We start from the raw sequence: 17,806 nt of genomic DNA, 5'->3' as shown, positions 1-17,806 counted from the left end.
ATTACCAGCTGAATTTTATAAATGTTTTGAAGAAGAGTTGATGTTACCATTTAAAAAATTGATAGAAGAAATACAGCAAAAGGATAAAATCCCTGATACTTGGAAGGAAGCAATTATTACAGTTATACATAAAGAAGGGCTTGACCAAGAAGAGATTCAAAATTACAGACCAATTTCACTACTTAATGTGAATTATAAAATTTTTGCAACAATATTGGTTGGCAACCTTCAGTCTCGAAAGACTGAATAAGCCTACAGCACTTAGCGTCGAGATTAAAAAGAGTTTTGATAAACATTATTCATCAAGACCAAGCAGGGTTCTTACCAAGAAGACAAATCAGAAATAATATGAGAAAGATATTGAACTTTTTAGAACATTATGAAATGCACCCTGATAAGCAAATGGCGATGTTTTTTATAGATTTCCAAAAAGCATTTGATAATGTGAACTGGAATTTGATGTTTTTACAATTTGAAATGATGGATGCAGGAACTCTGTTTATTGCTATGATTAAAGCTATATATAAGAATCAAACTGCTACAGTTAGAATAAATGGAGAGCTTTCAGAGGAGTTAAAAATTGAAAAAGGAACGAGACAGGGATGTCCACTTTCTCCATTACTATTTATAGTGATCATGGAAATACTTTTGAATCAAGTGAGAAAGGCAGAAGAGATTAAAGGATTAAAAATAAAAGGTGAAGAATTTAAAATCCAGGCATTTGCGGATGACCTTATGGGGATTGTAGAAGAACCATTAGAATCTGCCAAAAATTTGTTAGATGTGTTGCAAGAATATACTGAAGTGACAGAACTGAAAATAAATGTCAAGAAAACAAAAATTTTAACAAAGAATATGCAAATAAGGAAAATACAGGAATTAGTGGAATTAACAAACTTCAAAGAAGAAAAAAATTAAATATTTAGGAATTCAATTAACGAAGAAAACAAGTACATTAGTGAAAGATAATTATTTCAAACTGACTGAAGAAATAAAAAGAGATTTAACATGGAAAGAATTGCAACTTTTGTTGATGGGAAGAGTTGCTGCAGTGAAAATGAATGTTTTGCCTAAAATAAACTTTCTTTTCCAAACAATCCCTGTAATTTTGAAGCAAGATATATTTAAAGAAATTAATCAAGTTATCTCAAAATTTATCTGGCAGGGAAAGAAACCAAGAATTAAAATGAAGGCCTTGCAAGTTGTGAAACTAAGAGGAGGCATGGGGCTTCCTGATTGGTTTTTATACTATAAGGCCATGGCACTACTTATACAAATATAAGCGATTCAATAATTGGTGGACTCGCTTGAACTTGATTCAGAATTTGGGAAAGATAAACAAGAAGGATTCTATTCAGAACAGAACATTTGATAGAATACTTTTAGAAACAAAAGAAAAATATGTCAAAAGAATGTATATGTTCCTATTGGATTTTGAGATGCATGAAGAAACAATAAAAGAATGTATGATAAAATGGGCGCAAAATATAGGCCATAATATTACATTAGAACAATGGGAACAGATTTGGAAATATAATATAAAATTTATTAGAGCAACAAATTTTAAAGAAAATGTATATAAAATGTTTTATAGATGTACATGACACCAGTAAAACTGGTAAAAATGAATCAGAACATATAAAAAATTGTTGGAAGTGTAAATGTGAAGATGGGACGTTTTATCATATGTGGTGGACATGAAAAAAATGCAAGTATACTGGAAAATGGTAAGGAATCTAATACAAGAGATTGTTGGATTTACGATACCACTGAAACCAGAGTTATTTTTGCTTAATATTACCTTAGATATTATAGATAAAGAAAATGATGTGTATTTAGTTATTATGATATTAACTGCTGCAAGGATTTTATATGCTAGATACTGGAAAGATATTAAAATTCCAGCAAAAGATGAATTAATAGAGAAAATAATGAATGTGGCGGAAATGGATAGACTTACAGAGATTTTGGATCAACAGCACAAACCGACACAGATAGAGCAATGGGGACCATTCTATGCTTGGTTGAAAATGAAGTTGTAGATGTATAAGATAGGGCATTTAGATGAAGTATACATGATATATTATATAGGATATGATATGATAGATAAATGATATTAAGAGGCTAAACTAGAAGAGGAACAAGATTAGAAGATATGTATTGATTGATTAGATGTATTGATATATGATTGCCTGCATCCTCCAATGGTGTGTTTTTGTGTTGTGTATTGAGTTTGTGTTTGTTATGTGTTTGTTTATATTTGTTGTTTGTTTTTATTTTGGAAAATAATTAAAAAAAAAAAAAGAACATGTGGAAGTCTCCCTGACCCTCAGAAAGCCTTCTAAGGCTTTCAGAGGGCAAAAAAGTTACTTTGGTTGTTTTTTTTTTTTTTTTTTTTTGGGGGGGGGATCAGGAAGTGATGTTTTTAGGCCTTTAGAAGATGTTTGTAGGCCAGGCAGGCTGTGTACAGCTTCCTTGTTTTCAGAACACCCTCCAGACGTGACTGAAGTGCAGCCCCAGTCAAATGGGCCAGAGGTTCGCAGAGGGCCAGAGTCTGGCGGTGAGCTGGATTGAGGCTTGTCACAGGCCACATCTGACCCCCGGGCTGGGGTTTGGAGGTTCCTACTCTATCTTACAGTGGCCCACCAGATGCCTTAAGGGACACACAAGACAACAAGATACCTACATCCTGTTGCCACTCCCAGGGCCTCTGGGAGGAATTTTATCAGGGGGTACAAAGTTTCTTTTGGGCCCCTTCCCAAAGAGGGAGGAGGTGAAACAAAGGGGGGTGGTGGCAGTGGGGGTGGGCAGAATGGGGGCAAAATAGGCAGGAGGAAAGTGGCAACAGCCAGAATAGTCTTTGGAGCCCAGGTCTACCAATCTTCCCAATGCAGAGTTCAGGTCTGTGTACCTACTCGGCATTGGCAGCTAGATACAGAAAATTAAACAAACACATTCCTAAGTCTCTCTAATATCTTCTATTTATAGAAAATCATTGCAGGAGATTAGCATCATTGCATTTAGGCTCACACTAGAATGGAAAGTGTCCTGTGTACACCAAAACCGACTTCTGCAGCATCTATAGTCCCGCAGCTGTGTCCCTGAGCTCCTCTACATTCCTTCATGGGAAGTGAATCCACAAGCCAAAGAGAGTCCATTTCCTCCGAGATGTGACATTGTTAAGGAAAACATTGTGCATTCCTGGGTCTGGTGTGTATGGCTAGTGGCAGTAGTTGCCACCGTGTGGGCAGTGAATCTAGGTGAGATTGGAAAATGGGAGATCCCTGGAAATTTCTGGGCCCCCTCCTTTGGCTCCTGGGCCCCCTTTCCGACCCTGGGCCCGGGTACAAATTAACCCCTTTACCCCCCCCTCCTAGGCCCTGGCCACTCCTTTGCACCTGGCATTCTGGTAGTTGAATTCTTCCCACCAAGTTTCAATTCCATGCATGAGACCAGGGCCTCTAAGAGGAGTTCTATCAGGGGGTACAGAGTTTCTTTGGGGCCCCTTCCCAGGGGGTGAAACAGAGTGGGGGGGCAATGGGGGTGGGCACCACTTCTGCAGCAGCTGTGTCTCTGAGCTCCCATCCACTCCTTCATTGTAAGCAGATCCACAAGCCAAAGAGCTCCTGCAGCAGGCCAACTTCCTCCCAGATGTGACACTGTTAAGGAATGTATACATTCCTGGGCCTGGTGCATGTGGCTTCTGGCAGTAGTTGCTGCCATGTGCATCCCATGTGGGCAGTGAGTCTGAGTGAGATTGGAAAATGTAAGATCCTAGGAAATTTCTGGCCCCCTTCTTTGGCTCCTGGGCCCCCTTTCTGACCCTGGGCCTGGGTACAAATTACCCCCTTTACCCCCCTCTCCTAGGCCCTGCATGAGGCACCTTCAAATCCAGATGGCACTTTTGAATAATAATAATAATAATAATAATAATAATAATAATAATAATAATAATAATAGTACAGGTATTTATATACCACCTTTCTTGATCGTCAGATTTCTCCTCAGACTTTATTCAAGGCGGTTTACATAGGCGGGCTAATTAAATCCCCGTAGGGATTTTTACAATTGAAAGAAGGTTCTATCTTTCAAGAACCACAACATTCAGATGTTTCTTCCTGATCTGGTTTCACATTCTGGCCTCCATCCTCCCACGCTCAGAGCAGATGGAACAACTCGGCTCAGCTTGTCAGCTGCTTCAAGGTCGCACGGTGCCGGTGGCCTCGAACTGGCGACCTGTGGATGTTATCTTCAGGCAATGGAGGCTCTACCCTCTAGACCAGACCTCCTGCCAGAACTGTCCAGGATGCAATGCCCATAGCCTCTTTTACAGCCAAATGCTATCCTATCCCTGTGGGCTGCAACTGGTCCTCTTCTGAGTTACCTGGCTGAATGTGCTTTCCTTCCCTACCCTTTCTGCTTTGCATATGTTTGACCCAACTATTCCTGTTCCTGCCTGTTTGCAGCCAGCTTGCATCTGCCTTAAGCACTGGCCCAGTAACTTAGCTAGATTCATCTGACAAAATCTCCCATAAGACTGTGGAATAGATGCTGTTACTATTGGTAGGTGGGTTCAAAGCAGGTTGAACCAGTGTTCCCCAGCAAGTGTATTAAATGGTGCCAGATCAACCTGGAGGGAGGTATGGAGTGGAATGCCACAGGGTTCCGTCTTGGGCCCTGTGCTGTTGGAGTTGTATGGCCATCAACCATCTTCTCGCTGTGTCTTCAGTCTGTTCTCTGACTGAATCTTCCCATGAGAAATTGGGCTCATTAGCAAATGACCTCAACCACAGCTGATTGTTCAAAGCACATTACGTCATGTTTCCTATAGAAGTTTGAGGTTCATAGTTATCTCTTGCTTATACCAGCCTCCCAATTATTTGGTTTCACCTGTGTGATAAGATGTTTCCAAGCAATGAGAACCTGGAGAGTAGTCATACATCGTTTATAGTTTTAATTGCATATATCACCTTGCTGTCAATTAGTTTGTTCTTGTTAATTTCAGCTGAACTACTGAAGAAGTAAACAGTTAGCCTATATAATCATGCAGTTAATTTAGCTCAGTGTCCAGTTTTGGCTTCAAGCACCAGCACACTGTCTTGGTCTGATAATACTTGGCTTTGCTCTGTGTGCTTTGTTTTTAGACTTGGAAACAATTAAGTGTCTTTTTTGCATACCGACCCTGGACTGAGCATATTTTCTTCCTCTGAATCCAAGAGAACCTCTGAGCCCACAGCCAGGGTCTGGAAAGGGGGAGAGGAGATACATATCAAATCTGCAGATGACGTCAAGCTGTGGGGGGCAATGACACCCTGGAAGACTGAATTAGGATTCGAAATCATCTTGACAGGCCCCATCAGTGGGCCCATAGCAACAAGATGAACTTCAGTGGTGATAAATGTAAGGTCCTCCACGAAGGAACAAAACAAACAAAAAATCAGAAACACAGGTACAGTATGGGGGAAACCTGGCTTGGCAAGAAGCATGTATAGAAAAAGATCTAGGCGTTTTAGTGGACCATAAGTTGAACAGGAGACAGCAGTGTGATGCGGCTGCAAAAAAATAGCAAATTCATTGCTGGGCTGCATTAGCGGAGGCATAGAGCCAGATCACAAGCAAAAATAATTCCACTGTGTCATGCACTAGTCAGACCTCACCTGGAATACTGTGTTTGGTTTTTGGCACATTTTTAAAGAGGACACTGATAAGCTGGAGCAGGTTCAGAGAAAGGCAACTAGGATGGTGATGGGTCTGGAAACCAAGTCCTATTAAGAATGGTTGAAAGAGCTTGGTATGTTTAGCCTGGGCTAACGGAGGATCTGATAGGCAAGAATCTGAAGAGTGATCTCACAGAAGGTTTTGCTTTTGGTACCTCCTCAGGGCAGAACTAGAACCAATGGAATGAAACTATAGGGAGGGGCATGTAGACTAGACACAAGGAAGGATTTCCTAGCTGTAAGGGCTACCTGAACAGTGTACTCTGTGCAGTCATGGACTCTCCCTCATTGGAGGTTTTCAAGCAGAGGCTAGATGGCCATCTGCCAGGGATGCTATAGTTTCCTGCATTGAGCAGGGAGTTGGACTAGATGACCTCTAAAATATGGTCCAGCTCTAATATTATAGGATGACTTTTAAAAGCATTACACAGATTCACTGAGAAAAAAAACTCTGTTGCTGCTAGAGATGAGCTAGCTCCCCAAGGCTCATATCGAACTGCCTTGGAAATAAGCCAAGCTGTTTCCCGAATTTGACCCCCCTAGCCTCCCATTCGACGTCAACGGAAATAGCAGTATCGCCGTTTATTTCACTAGGGAGATATAAAGATGCTGTAACCCTGAAATTGGCTAAAGCAGGGCAAACAACAACCCACCTCTAAAAACATTCTTGCCTCAACAGTCTTCCTCTCTTCACCTTCCCTTAACAAAATCTTTCTGGAAGTTCGCTAGCATCACCTTACATGTTCTTCCACTATCATGTTTTAGTGCCATATAAAAGATGACTTGGTATGTCAATTATAATAGGTGTCTTCCCCTATTCCTTGAATGCTTTGAGCCTCCAAGTGTTCATTTACATTTGCAATCTTGCCTAAAAGCAGGCTCTCTCCACGTGCTCGTGGACTGCCCGCACCTCACAAGCAAGCAGAACGGATGCAAAACTGTTCACTGTCCATTTCTGATGCTATACTATTTATGAGCAAGGTTCCCTTGGATTCAGCATCCAGAGAGACTGCTTTTCTTGCTGTTATTTTGTCGCTCAAATAACTGGTTTGAATTATTCTATATTCATTCTATCAATGAAGCAAATAATTTTTTTTTACCCTGGGGGTGTGGATTTTGATGTAGTACTCCAAGGGATTCAAAGGACATTTAGTTGGAAACAATTAACTTCAGACACATAGTTCTGCTATTAAGGAAACAGTGTTTGGCTCCAAAGTCAAATTCCTAGGAACAGTGAACATTTGCTTATTCCCTCTCTTCCTTCCTCAAGCTTGATTTCCATGCTGTAGTATTATACAGTATTTATTTGTTACATTTATATCCCAACTCTTCTCCACCATCAAGTTAAATGTGGTATAAATGCAGATCCCAGGTACTTGCCCATCCAGGCACTGGCCATCTAGATTTGTTCAGCTTCCAGAAGCTGCTTACATCATGTGCACTCAGACCAAGCACTGAGATGTACTTTCTCCAAGACTTGGGCTAGTCTCAGTACAACACAAAAACGCCATTAAGTGCTCTTGTAGAAGAGTGTGATCCTTTCCCTTTCCAGTCTTGTATGACAAATAGGCTTACACTGCATCAAGATGCATGTATCATCACAAATAGTCCACATGGCTGATCTGCACATTCAGCCAAACCACTTAGAATCATAGGATTGGACTGGAAGTGCTCACAAGGTCATCTAGTCCAACTCCCTGTAGCAGGAAATCCTCCTAGAGCATCTCCAGCAGATGTCTTTTGGGTCTCTGCCTGAAGACTTCCTTGAGGTAAAACCCACCACCTCCCCCAGCACTATGTTCCACTGCTGAATCATCCTTACCATCCTTACCATCAAGAATTTCTCCCTAATATCCAACTGAAATCTCCTCTCCTGCAGTCTGTACCCATTTGATCTAGTTCTACTCTCAGATGCGGTTGAGAACAAATTTGTTACTTCTTCCATATGACAGCCCTTCCTGTCATATCTTCTCTCATATCATATGATGGCCCCTCTCAGTTTTCATATCCCCTTTCAGCCTCCATACCATCACATATCCCCTCTATCATATCCCCTCTCAGTCTTCTCCTCTCCAGGCTAAACACACCAAGTTTCTTCAACCTTTTCTCATAAGTCTTGTTCTCCAGTCCTCCAATCATGCTCCTTACTGCTCTCTGAACCCACCCTAGTTTGGCTGTATCTTTCCCAAAGTGTGGTGCACAGAATTGGACACAGTAATCCAGGTACTCCCTTGGGGGCTGGGGGATAAGAATAGGCCCTCAGGTTGGCTGTACTTGTAAGAGGCGACTAAACAGCCACCGGGTAGATGGGACTCGTCAGCCTGAGAAGGCAGCTCATCTGAGAGAAGGAAAACTCTGATCCCAAACCTCCACTGCCTTGTGGCTACATCCAGTTATGGAAAAGGCTTCAGGAGTCAACCCTGAGGCAAAATCTGGAGCTGGAATCCCTGAGGCAGTTCATGGCTAAACACAGTCATGTCTGGCAACTCCTACGACTCAGCTGGAACCAACCGTATTGGCTTCTGCCTTTCCATTGGACCATTTCAGTGATGTGGAGAGGAGGGATTTCCATACCTACTTTACCCAGGCTTCGCGCACTGGAGAGGACACTCTGTTCCAGAACCACCATTCAGAGGCAATACCATAGTCTTCCGAGACTGAAGGATGCCAACATGGACTCCAGGTGAAGTCTGACCAATGTGGAGTAAAGTGAAATTGCTATTTCTTGTGACTTGGAAGCTACAGTTCTACTAATGCAGGCTAAAACTGTATGACAGATAGGGTCCTTCTGAGAGTAAAACTGGGAAAAGGGCCATGGTTCTGTGGTAGTAGTGCACATGCCTGGTATACGGAAGATCTTTGGTTCAAGTCGTACCATCTCTAGTTATAAAAACCTTCAGTGTCAGTGCTGGCAAAGACCACTGCCTGAGGGCTAAATTTATATTGCTTGATATGCCATGCTGCAAATTCCAGCACTATGGAGTTATTTTCAGTGAGGAAAACAGTGCAGTTTCATCCCCCTGCAGTCCTATTCCAAATCAGGGACTTATAGCTTGGAAATTCTAAGCGTTTGATTCGGCCTTACATATAAAGTAGCATTTAGTTTGGCCCTGAGACATCCAACTGATCACTATCAGTTGGAATAGACAAGTCTAGTCTAGAAGGACCAGCTGTTGAAGTGTGTATCAAACAGCTTCATATGTTCATTCATATCATTCTAGATGAGCGTTCTCATTTTCTAATAAGTCCCCCCACTTCGCACACATCAGGGAGAAGATTTTTTTTTTTTAATGTGCCATACCATCGGATTCAAAGGATAATTAGTTGGAAACAATTTCATTGAAATGTTAAACTGCAGAAACATGATTCTTCTTTTAAAGGAATTGTGTTTTTGGCACCAAATTTTTTTTTTTGGGGGGGGGGAATAATTTGATTTTATTTGATCTAGAATTTTTCACAGTTACTCTCTAATTGTATGTGTTATTGTGGAGATTAGACTCCATTCTCAATTATTGTTTTCTCCTGTGTCGAAAAGCAGTTGTCATTCCGAATCTTCATCTTATTGAAGATTGCTTGACCATCCAACAGAAGAACTCATAAGCTGCCTTGGGTGCCCTTTGGGGAGAAAGGCGGAATACAAATCCAATAAATAAATAAACTCATATTAGGGAATGTTTGAATAATACATCCAGTTGTCAGCTTTCCATAGGTGTCATTCAATAGTTGGCACCCTCCTCATATGCACTGTGATGGAGCACATGCTTTACATGCAGAAGGGCCCAGATCCAGTTCCTGGTTTTTCCAGGTAGGTCTGGGAAAAGGCCCATTTCTCTCTGAAACCCTGGAGAGCCACTGCCAGTTACTTTAGATAGTACTGAGCTCAGTATATCAGTGCTGAGTATTGATTCAGTCCAAGGCAGCTTAATATATGTTCATATGAGAGTGTCTGCCAGAGACAGGGCCACCTGCAATGTCTTCCAATTGCTGAACTCACTCCCCGGATGCATTCAGCTGGTAGTGGCGCTGCACCAGCAGGGCTGGCTTGCTCATGCAGCTGGGAAAAGCAGCTGTTTTGAGTGACAGGCTGGGGGAGTGGTGAGCCAAAGGAGGATGGTGCTGTGATTGCAAATAGTTCTGTTCCCTTCTCCGTGCATAAATTAAAAGTGAGCCCCACGCTTTGTCAAGCTCTCTTGCGCTCCTTCTTGGGCGCTGGCCAGTTATCATCCTTTAATGGCATAGCGAGAGAGCTCCAAAATATCTTGTTTTGTCTCCTTTTATTTGCGTCTGCAACCATCAGGCTTTTGACACTTTTTCTCCTCCATGTGAAAACAGTTGTGTGAGAGAGAGATGCCACCTCTGCCCTGTGGGAAGTGAAATGATGTCATGTCCCAGTTCAGAACTGTTGCAGATGTGCTTGTCTTCACTTGTGAAGTGTGCAAGCAGAAATAGCATTTCCCTGCTGGCTGTGTTGGTGGCATTTCCTTATTAGTACTGAGTCATTGACCCTGTGTAGACAACTCAGTTGCGGACCTGCCATTGTATTCCATGGAGTAAATGCTCCGGGCGCAAGGCTGTAGGACCCCGCGAAAACCTCTCTGAGGCTCCTGACGGGGTCGGAAACTATTCTTCCGGGTTTACGGAAGAACAGTTTATAGTGTCATGAGAACATAAGAAGAGCCCCGCTGGATCAGGCCATAGGCTCATCAAGTCCAGCTTCCTGTATCTCACAGTGGCCCACCAAATGCCCGAGGGAGCATACAAGACAACAAGAGGCCTGCATCCTGGTGCCCTCTCTTGCATCTGGCACTCAGAGAGGCTTCCCCGACGCAGCCTTGGGTTGTGTGAGGCTTCGTGAGCCTCAGATGAGTAGGGAGGCGGATTTGCGTGCAGGGGGGACAGGCCACGGGGGAGTACCATCGCAGACCTTTGCCCAGGGGTGTGGGGCTGGGGAGGTCTGCCGCTAAGGCAACGAGGGTCTGAGTACAATCAGCACATGTGGAAGGAAGGAAGATCTACTGGTCTGACCCTTCTCTCCAAATGTAGATTGTATATTGTGTACACCTCTCTGCCCAAGCACTCTGTATTTTTTTGCACTGGTTGTTCCCAAATTGTACCTGCCTGCACAGGACTATAGAGGATGGGTGTAAATGTCTAAATATCAGTAGGAGAAAAGGGACCTGCAAGCAGATTAGTGTCTGCTGCACCTAGTTCAGTTAGGCTGCAACACATCTTCCCCTGAGTAAGCCCCGTGGAACTCAGTGGAGCTGGCTTCTGAGTAGGTATGCATAAAGTTGCACTATTAGAGAGGTGCATGTGTGTGTTTGCGTGTGTGAGAGAAAACTCTTCAGAAATTCTGCTTGTTTTATTGAAATGCTTTTGACTCCTTTCTAAACTCCACAGATGTTAAACCTAAGGAGAAACCTTCAGATTTGCTTTGAATTTTGCTAAAAAAAGAATTTCAGTGCCAACTGAAAATACTGACTTATAAGACTTAGGCCTAACACACTGCATTTTAAAAAGTGTAACTTAAAAAGTACGAATGCAGTTAACGAGTGTTTGAAAACATGTGCGTCATAGAAATCCACATGTCAAGGAGTGGTGATGGCCACTAGCTTAAGGGCACAATCCTCTCCTGCGCTGGAACAGGCAAGCCAAGAGGCGTGTGCTGTATCCAGCGCAGGATAGGGGACAGAATCGGCTCAGTCAGAGGCAAAGGGAAACTTTTCCCCTTACTCCTGAGGTGGTACAAGTCCGAGGAGAGCAGTGCAGCCTGAAGCTGCTCTGTGCACCCCGGGAACAGTGGTTGGATACAGCATAATTGCTGGATCTCAGCTCCGCCTCCTGCTCTCCACTTGCCCGCCCCAGGGCCGCCCATCACCTGCCCTCCCCCCCCGGAATGCTTCCCTCCCACCTCCTCTCTGCTCACCCCAGAGCCTTGTGTCGGCCCAACTGGCCGGTGCAGAGGCTTGTGTTAGCCTCCGCATGCTGGCAAGCCTCTGCGCATCAGCCTTGCTGACTGGGGAACTGTTGGCATGTAATGTGTGGCAACAAAATGAATTTGTATAGACTCAGCATTCCAGTTGTTTGTCTGATGGCAATTCTTTCCTCTTATACAGTGCTTCACCCATGATTACCCTTGAGGGTCCAGCAGTTGACTTAGAATAGCAGAAGTACAGACAGAAATCAATTGTGTGGGCGATGTTTGGTTTTCTCTGCGTTGTTTGGTGTGGGATGAAACACCCTCTCAAGTGCCTATGTCTGAGACTCTGCTGCTAAGATTGGGGGTTGCTGCTGGTTGTCTTCCTTAGCCTACACTATTTTTTCCTCCCCTCCTCTTCCATCTGCTGTTGTATTCATGACAATCACTTGGTGCAAGGTATAATTTTCTTGCCAGTTTGAGGTGTATTGTGACAGCATGGCTTTGTTTTCAACCAGACTCAATGAGATGTTCTCCACTCCTTTGTGCTTCATAACGCTGTCTGCTCTCCTGAAGACAGATTCAATGGAGGCAGGCAGGTGATGTGTGGGAATCCGTTGGATTATTAGATTTGATGTATTTTGGGAGGTGTCTAGCTCAATGGATCTCGAGGGCACAATGAGGTTAACATTCAAAATCAATATTCGTATGCATCATATCCCTAACTGTTGGGGTTCATGGCTCTGAGGAGACAATTATAGCCAGGGAACCCACCTATCTACATACTCTGATTCATTTCATTCCCTTCTTAGCAGAAAGTTCTAATCCAAACCAAGGGCAGTGCACAATTAAGGGAGGTCATTAACAACAGGCAGTGTTTGTAATAAATAGTAGTCCAGCGAAGAGCATGGAGTAAACTGATGTTGGTGCAATCCACCCATTGCCCACAGATGAAAGAGCAATTATTTATTAGCATCGGCCACATATAGGCCCAAGGGTATTTTGGAATTAGAAACTGGTTGGTTGGCAACCTTCAGTCTCGAAAGACTATGGTATAAGCCTACAGCACCCAGTAGTCCCAGGTGGTCTCCCATCCAAGTACTAACCAGGCCTGACCCTGCTTAGCTTCCAAGATCAGACGAGATCGGGAATGTGCAGGGTAGCAGTTGCTGTCTATAGGTGCAGAATTTTAGGTCTGGTTTGTGCATCCTGGCTGTTGGGAAAAGGGCGTTGTTTGTAAATTAAGCAGAGTCATGTGGCAGAAGATCCTTTTTCCGATCACTCCTCACCAGCCCCCACTAGTTTGCGGCACACAATGAAACAAGAGGAGAGACGGTGAAAGGGTCAAAAGAAAACACTGTTTCAAACATGTGCATCACTGTTGGTAGTCCTTGTCTTAGACTTTGTAACAGGTCTAAAGCTATCCCCTTTACGTGGCTGTGAGAGCTCAAGGCCTGGTCAACCAGGCAGTTGGCAGAGCTCATTTAGGGAGCTCCTGTGCATTAGGAGGTCAGAAAAGGGAGAAAAGAGAAAGGAAACAAGGGTAGGGACATCTCTCCACAGCTCTTGGAAGACAAAAGTAAAGGTCTGAGGCATGTCATCTCTGGCTCATCAGTCTTCTGGACAATACATTGCCTCCCAGTGTCCTGCAGGTGGCGATGTACCCATTTCGTAACACAAGCCATCTTCACAAACTTGGTTTTTTTGTTCTGTATTTGTGAATCCAGGAATATGGCCAGACTGATATTGGTTTTAGTCCAGATTTGTCTTGGTTTCTTCTAAAGAATCCTAGTTTTTTGTAGTCTAGTGAGAGAGCAGAGAATTTTCTAAGAGATGCTTAGGGTTTTTGTCACAGAGCTGCATTTCCCAGGATTCCTTGGGAACAGACTTGGTGCCAGTTTTCAGGGGGCCCTTGAGCACAAGCCCTGCAAGGCCCCCTCTTTGCAGACATGCAAACACTCATGCAACATGCGCTCATCAGCTACCCCTTCCCCTGTTTCCCAGGAACTGTGCAGCAGAGGTTAGGAAGCTGATTTGTCTGCTATACTAGGAGATGCGCAGCCCAATCCTATGCATGCCTACTCAGAAGTAAATCCCATTAGAATCAATGGGGCTTACTCCCAGGAAAGTGTGGATAGGATTGGGCTGGCAATCACTTCATCAATGGCTGATAAGTATTTTCTTCAAATAGCAAGATTCATCACTTTAAAAATACAGCCTTTCCTCTTCAGTCAAACAACAAGATTAATAAATCACTTTAAAAACAGTACCCTTTTTCTGCTCCTGGTCAAGTAAAGTGTGTGCTTGTCTCTCCCCTCCCCCTTTGCCAACTGCATGGAAGCAACTTTAAGAGTCCTGATGACTGGTAAAATAGGAAGCATTTTATTTGGGGAGGGGGAGGAAAGTGGGAAAGTTTGGAGATCAAAAGGGGAGAGTGGAAGAGGGAGGGGGTTGATAAGAGAGATTTCACTTTGATGAGAAGTGATCCCAGGCTGGGAACTAGGAACCAGCCAGACAAGAATCAAGGAGGGTTTCTTTCTGACGGTCAGCAAGGACAAGGACTGCTAAATGAGCATGCTTGGTACTTGCCTGATGGGGGTTGGAGTCAAAGAGCTTTGGAAACAACATGCAGCAAACACAGAAGGCGGCAGCCTCGGAGTGGAGGGAGAAGAGGGTGGGGCGGCAGCAGCCACTCTCGCAGTCACTCTCAGAGGGAGCAGCTGAGCAACTCCCATTTCTTCTGCTTTAAAAAAAAGCGCAGAAGACGGGCTCGTATTCTGCTCAGGGGTGTGACTGTATCACTGCGAGAGGACATCCTGTGTCTCCCCTTTGAGTTCCTGGTGCCTCCCTAAGGAGCCGCACCTCACAGTTTGAATAACACTGAGCTGAGGGATGGCCACCTTGTAGACATCACCATCACTACAACCTTCAACGCATCAAGGGGTATCCAGCACAGAGAAGACAGCATCAGGTGTTGGAGATGTTGATGAACCCTCCCTAACATCCAGCCCCATAGACTTCAATGTAAGATTGAGGTTCATAAAGTTGTGTATGGTGTATGGTGTGTGTATGGTGTATGGTGAAGAGGGTCCCTTGGAACCTAACCCCATTTCCCCCATAGGCTCAATGATTCAGTATCCGCTGATTCAGTATCTACTAGGTTTTTCAGGAACATAACCCTAGTGGATAATGAGAACTGACTGTAAGTTCCCACAGTTATTCCTGTGAGAAATTACAGTTGTGAGTTTCAACCCACATGGGAAATGCAACCACATGATCACTTTATTCTGGGGGTTTATCTGTGGAAAAAGCTGTGCTAGTCCTTACTCCAGAACTGTCAATCATCCTTTGGCTGTTTTCCTGGGTCTTCACATATCCCAGCAGCACTTACCTGCTGAAAAGGGTGGGAGCTCCCCAGCACTTACCATTCTGGTGCAATAAACGTCCTGTTTTTACACATCATCCCCAGAAGACAGTCTAGAATGCTGTCTCACCTCCTCTGAGTATTCAAAACTCAAGGATATCAGACAACATCATGAGCTTCCAACCTGGTGTTCAAAACCCATGTGGATTATTTTGAACTCGTGGATTAAGAAGTAGAAAAGATACTTATAAAAACGTTTATCAAAAAAACTTTATAAAAAGTTTACTTACTTTATAAAAAAACTCACAGATAAAATACAGATAAGGAAGCCCACCCAGGATTTGCATCCAAATGTACACTACATCTGTGGGAAATGCTGGCTTCCTTGTAGGTTTTTGCATATTTATTATGAGCCTGAAACTGCAGGAACTGGTTTGGATTAAAATGAGAGGTACAGAGATATGAAATGCCAAAGGCTATAAAGATTGTTTAGAGATTGGGTGGTGGTGGTGTTCCTTCCTTGATATAATCTCCCCTTGAAATTGACTTGGGTGTTCAGTACCCCAGCATGCAGCTTCTTCCTTTTAAGCCACTAATAGGTCTCTCAGCCTATTACCTTTTTCAGTCAATTCACCATTTGCTGTTGATTAAAATTAATTAACTCTGAGTTTCCCCTGCACTTAGCTGCTCCCTCTTTGGGCCAGCTTAACTTTCTCAAATAAGTCCATCTGCCTACTAACGTTAACACATAACAATTAATTGCTTTAATAAAACTGTTATTCGTTTCTTTGGATTTTTACCTTGCTGCGCCCAGTGAGCTCAGTGAGCTTTGAAGATATTTAATGGAAATAATTATTCTTGGGTAACTCTGTGAGCATCTAGTGACTAGTGAACTCCACCATTTTGTTTAGTCAATGTACTTGCCATGATGAGCTTTATTTAGTGTTCTCTTTTGAGGTGAACCAGAAGTGAGCCTAAAGTCCCTAAAATTAGTCAGGGGCTTTTTTCACTTTGAACCTGCTTCCTTCAGCTTTTGTTTCACTCTAGAGCTGGGTGAGCTAGTAAATTAAAGGGTTACTATTTGAGGAGAGCTGCTATAGTAGCAACACAGGCAGCTCTCAATTAGGAGTTTAGGTTCTTGGAAAATTGCGCATAGATAAAAAACACGAAAATGAAAACCAGCCTTTTCAATAGGAAATAATGGGGTTGGCATGGGTTAGGCAGGGGTGGCCAACCCACGGCACATGCACCACTAGTGGCACAGAGACACTTTTCAAGTGGCAAATGCAGCAGAACTGATCTGATCTGTGACCTGGGCCAAGCCTCCAGCAGGTTCTTACCCCCTCTCAACAGCACAAGGCATCCTGGCCAAGCCACACACAGCTGGGATGCCACGAGGCAAGTTGAGTAGCATAAGAACATAAGAACAGTCCCACTGGATCAGGCCATAGGCCCATCTAGTCCAGCTTCCTGTATCTCACAGCAGCCCACCAAATGCCCCAGGGAGCACACCAGATAACGAGAGACCTGCACCCTGGTGCCCTCCCTTGCATCTGGCATTCTGACATAGCCCATTTCTAAAATCAGGAGGTTGCGCATACACAAAGATCATGTGTGCATTTTCAAAGCACGTTCAGAGATTCTGTGCCTTAAAAGTGGCACATGGCATGCTACAGGTTGGCCACCCCTGTGAGCACTCACTTTGACAAATGGCCATTATGGAGAGGGAGTGAGGCAACAAGGCTGATGTCAATGGCTCAGGTACTTTTATGTCTTGGGGTGTTTTGGAGAAGTAGGATAGCTGTGACTTTTGTGTTTGGATTACCCCAATCAAAGCACTCTTGATCAAATTGAATGCAGAAGCATTTTGTCAACCGCTTAGCTGTCAGCATTCGCACAACATCAACCTCCTCTTTGTTCTCCTCCTCCTTCTGTTCCTTCTTTGGGCAAAACTCTTTTTTGTGAGACTCTAACAACTTCTATACAACTTCAAAGTCCACCTTGTCAAGACCCACTTTCTTGGTGGAGCTCACAGTGTTTTGTCTGGTCACAAATAGGTCAATTTCAACCCTGAAGACTTAAAAGTTGCATGCTAAATATGGGCACAGCTTTCTCAGACCGCATTCAGATCTGCTTGGCAGTAACAACGCAACTCATCTTTGAATTTAGTTACAAGATAATTGCAGAAAACATGATAGGTAACTTCTTGCTGTCAGAGAAGAAATGAACCAGTAAAAGATTGTTAACATACCCTTTGAGAGCACAGGGGTTTGCAGAGTGATAGAGAAGAGCCGGTTTCAACTTGTAAACCCCTGCGGTGTTGCATCCAAACAGCAAAGTGTAATGATCCTTAGAGGCCTTGACGCTGGGTGCTGTTTTCATCTCCCTAGAAATGTGTGTTCATGCTGACATCACTGCATAGGGATTTAGTTAGGATTTGGCTATAAGGGAAGCAAATGAAATGGTCCACTTCTTTTGCATCTCAGGGAATAAATAAAATGACAATAATTGCACAGTTTTAGGGACAGAAGTGGACTGATAAAATAGTACTAAGTCATCCTGTAATTCCTATTCTGTTTTCCCCAGATAATTTTATTTTTGTTTAAGTTGATTTGCTTGGCTATATTTAAAATCTAAATATTTAAAAAGACTAAAATTAGGCTAAAATATTTAAAAATCAACTCTAAAGCCTGTTAATTCATGAAAAGTTTTTCCCAATTAGCTGGGCAGTGGATTTTAAAAATTATTATGAGTAATAAAAGTGCTTGTAAAAACTACAATTAGGAAGCACTGTTTAAAGAAGTGTGT

At 43.3% G+C, this 17,806-nt stretch overlaps 1 protein-coding gene and 1 pseudogene across 1 annotated transcript in view; one reads left to right on the top strand and one right to left on the bottom strand.

The window, feature by feature from the left end:
* The window catches only part of IQSEC3 (IQ motif and Sec7 domain ArfGEF 3), a 161,184-nt gene that overhangs the window by 36,408 nt on the left and 106,970 nt on the right, over positions 1-17,806 (top strand). The window lies entirely within an intron of this gene.
* Positions 12,692-12,808, bottom strand: LOC136658174 (5S ribosomal RNA; annotated as a pseudogene).

This window comes from Tiliqua scincoides, chromosome 7 (assembly GCF_035046505.1).
Source record: "Tiliqua scincoides isolate rTilSci1 chromosome 7, rTilSci1.hap2, whole genome shotgun sequence".
Classification (NCBI taxonomy): Eukaryota; Metazoa; Chordata; class Lepidosauria; order Squamata; family Scincidae; genus Tiliqua; species Tiliqua scincoides.
This window is presented reverse-complemented; position numbering and strand designations above follow the sequence as displayed.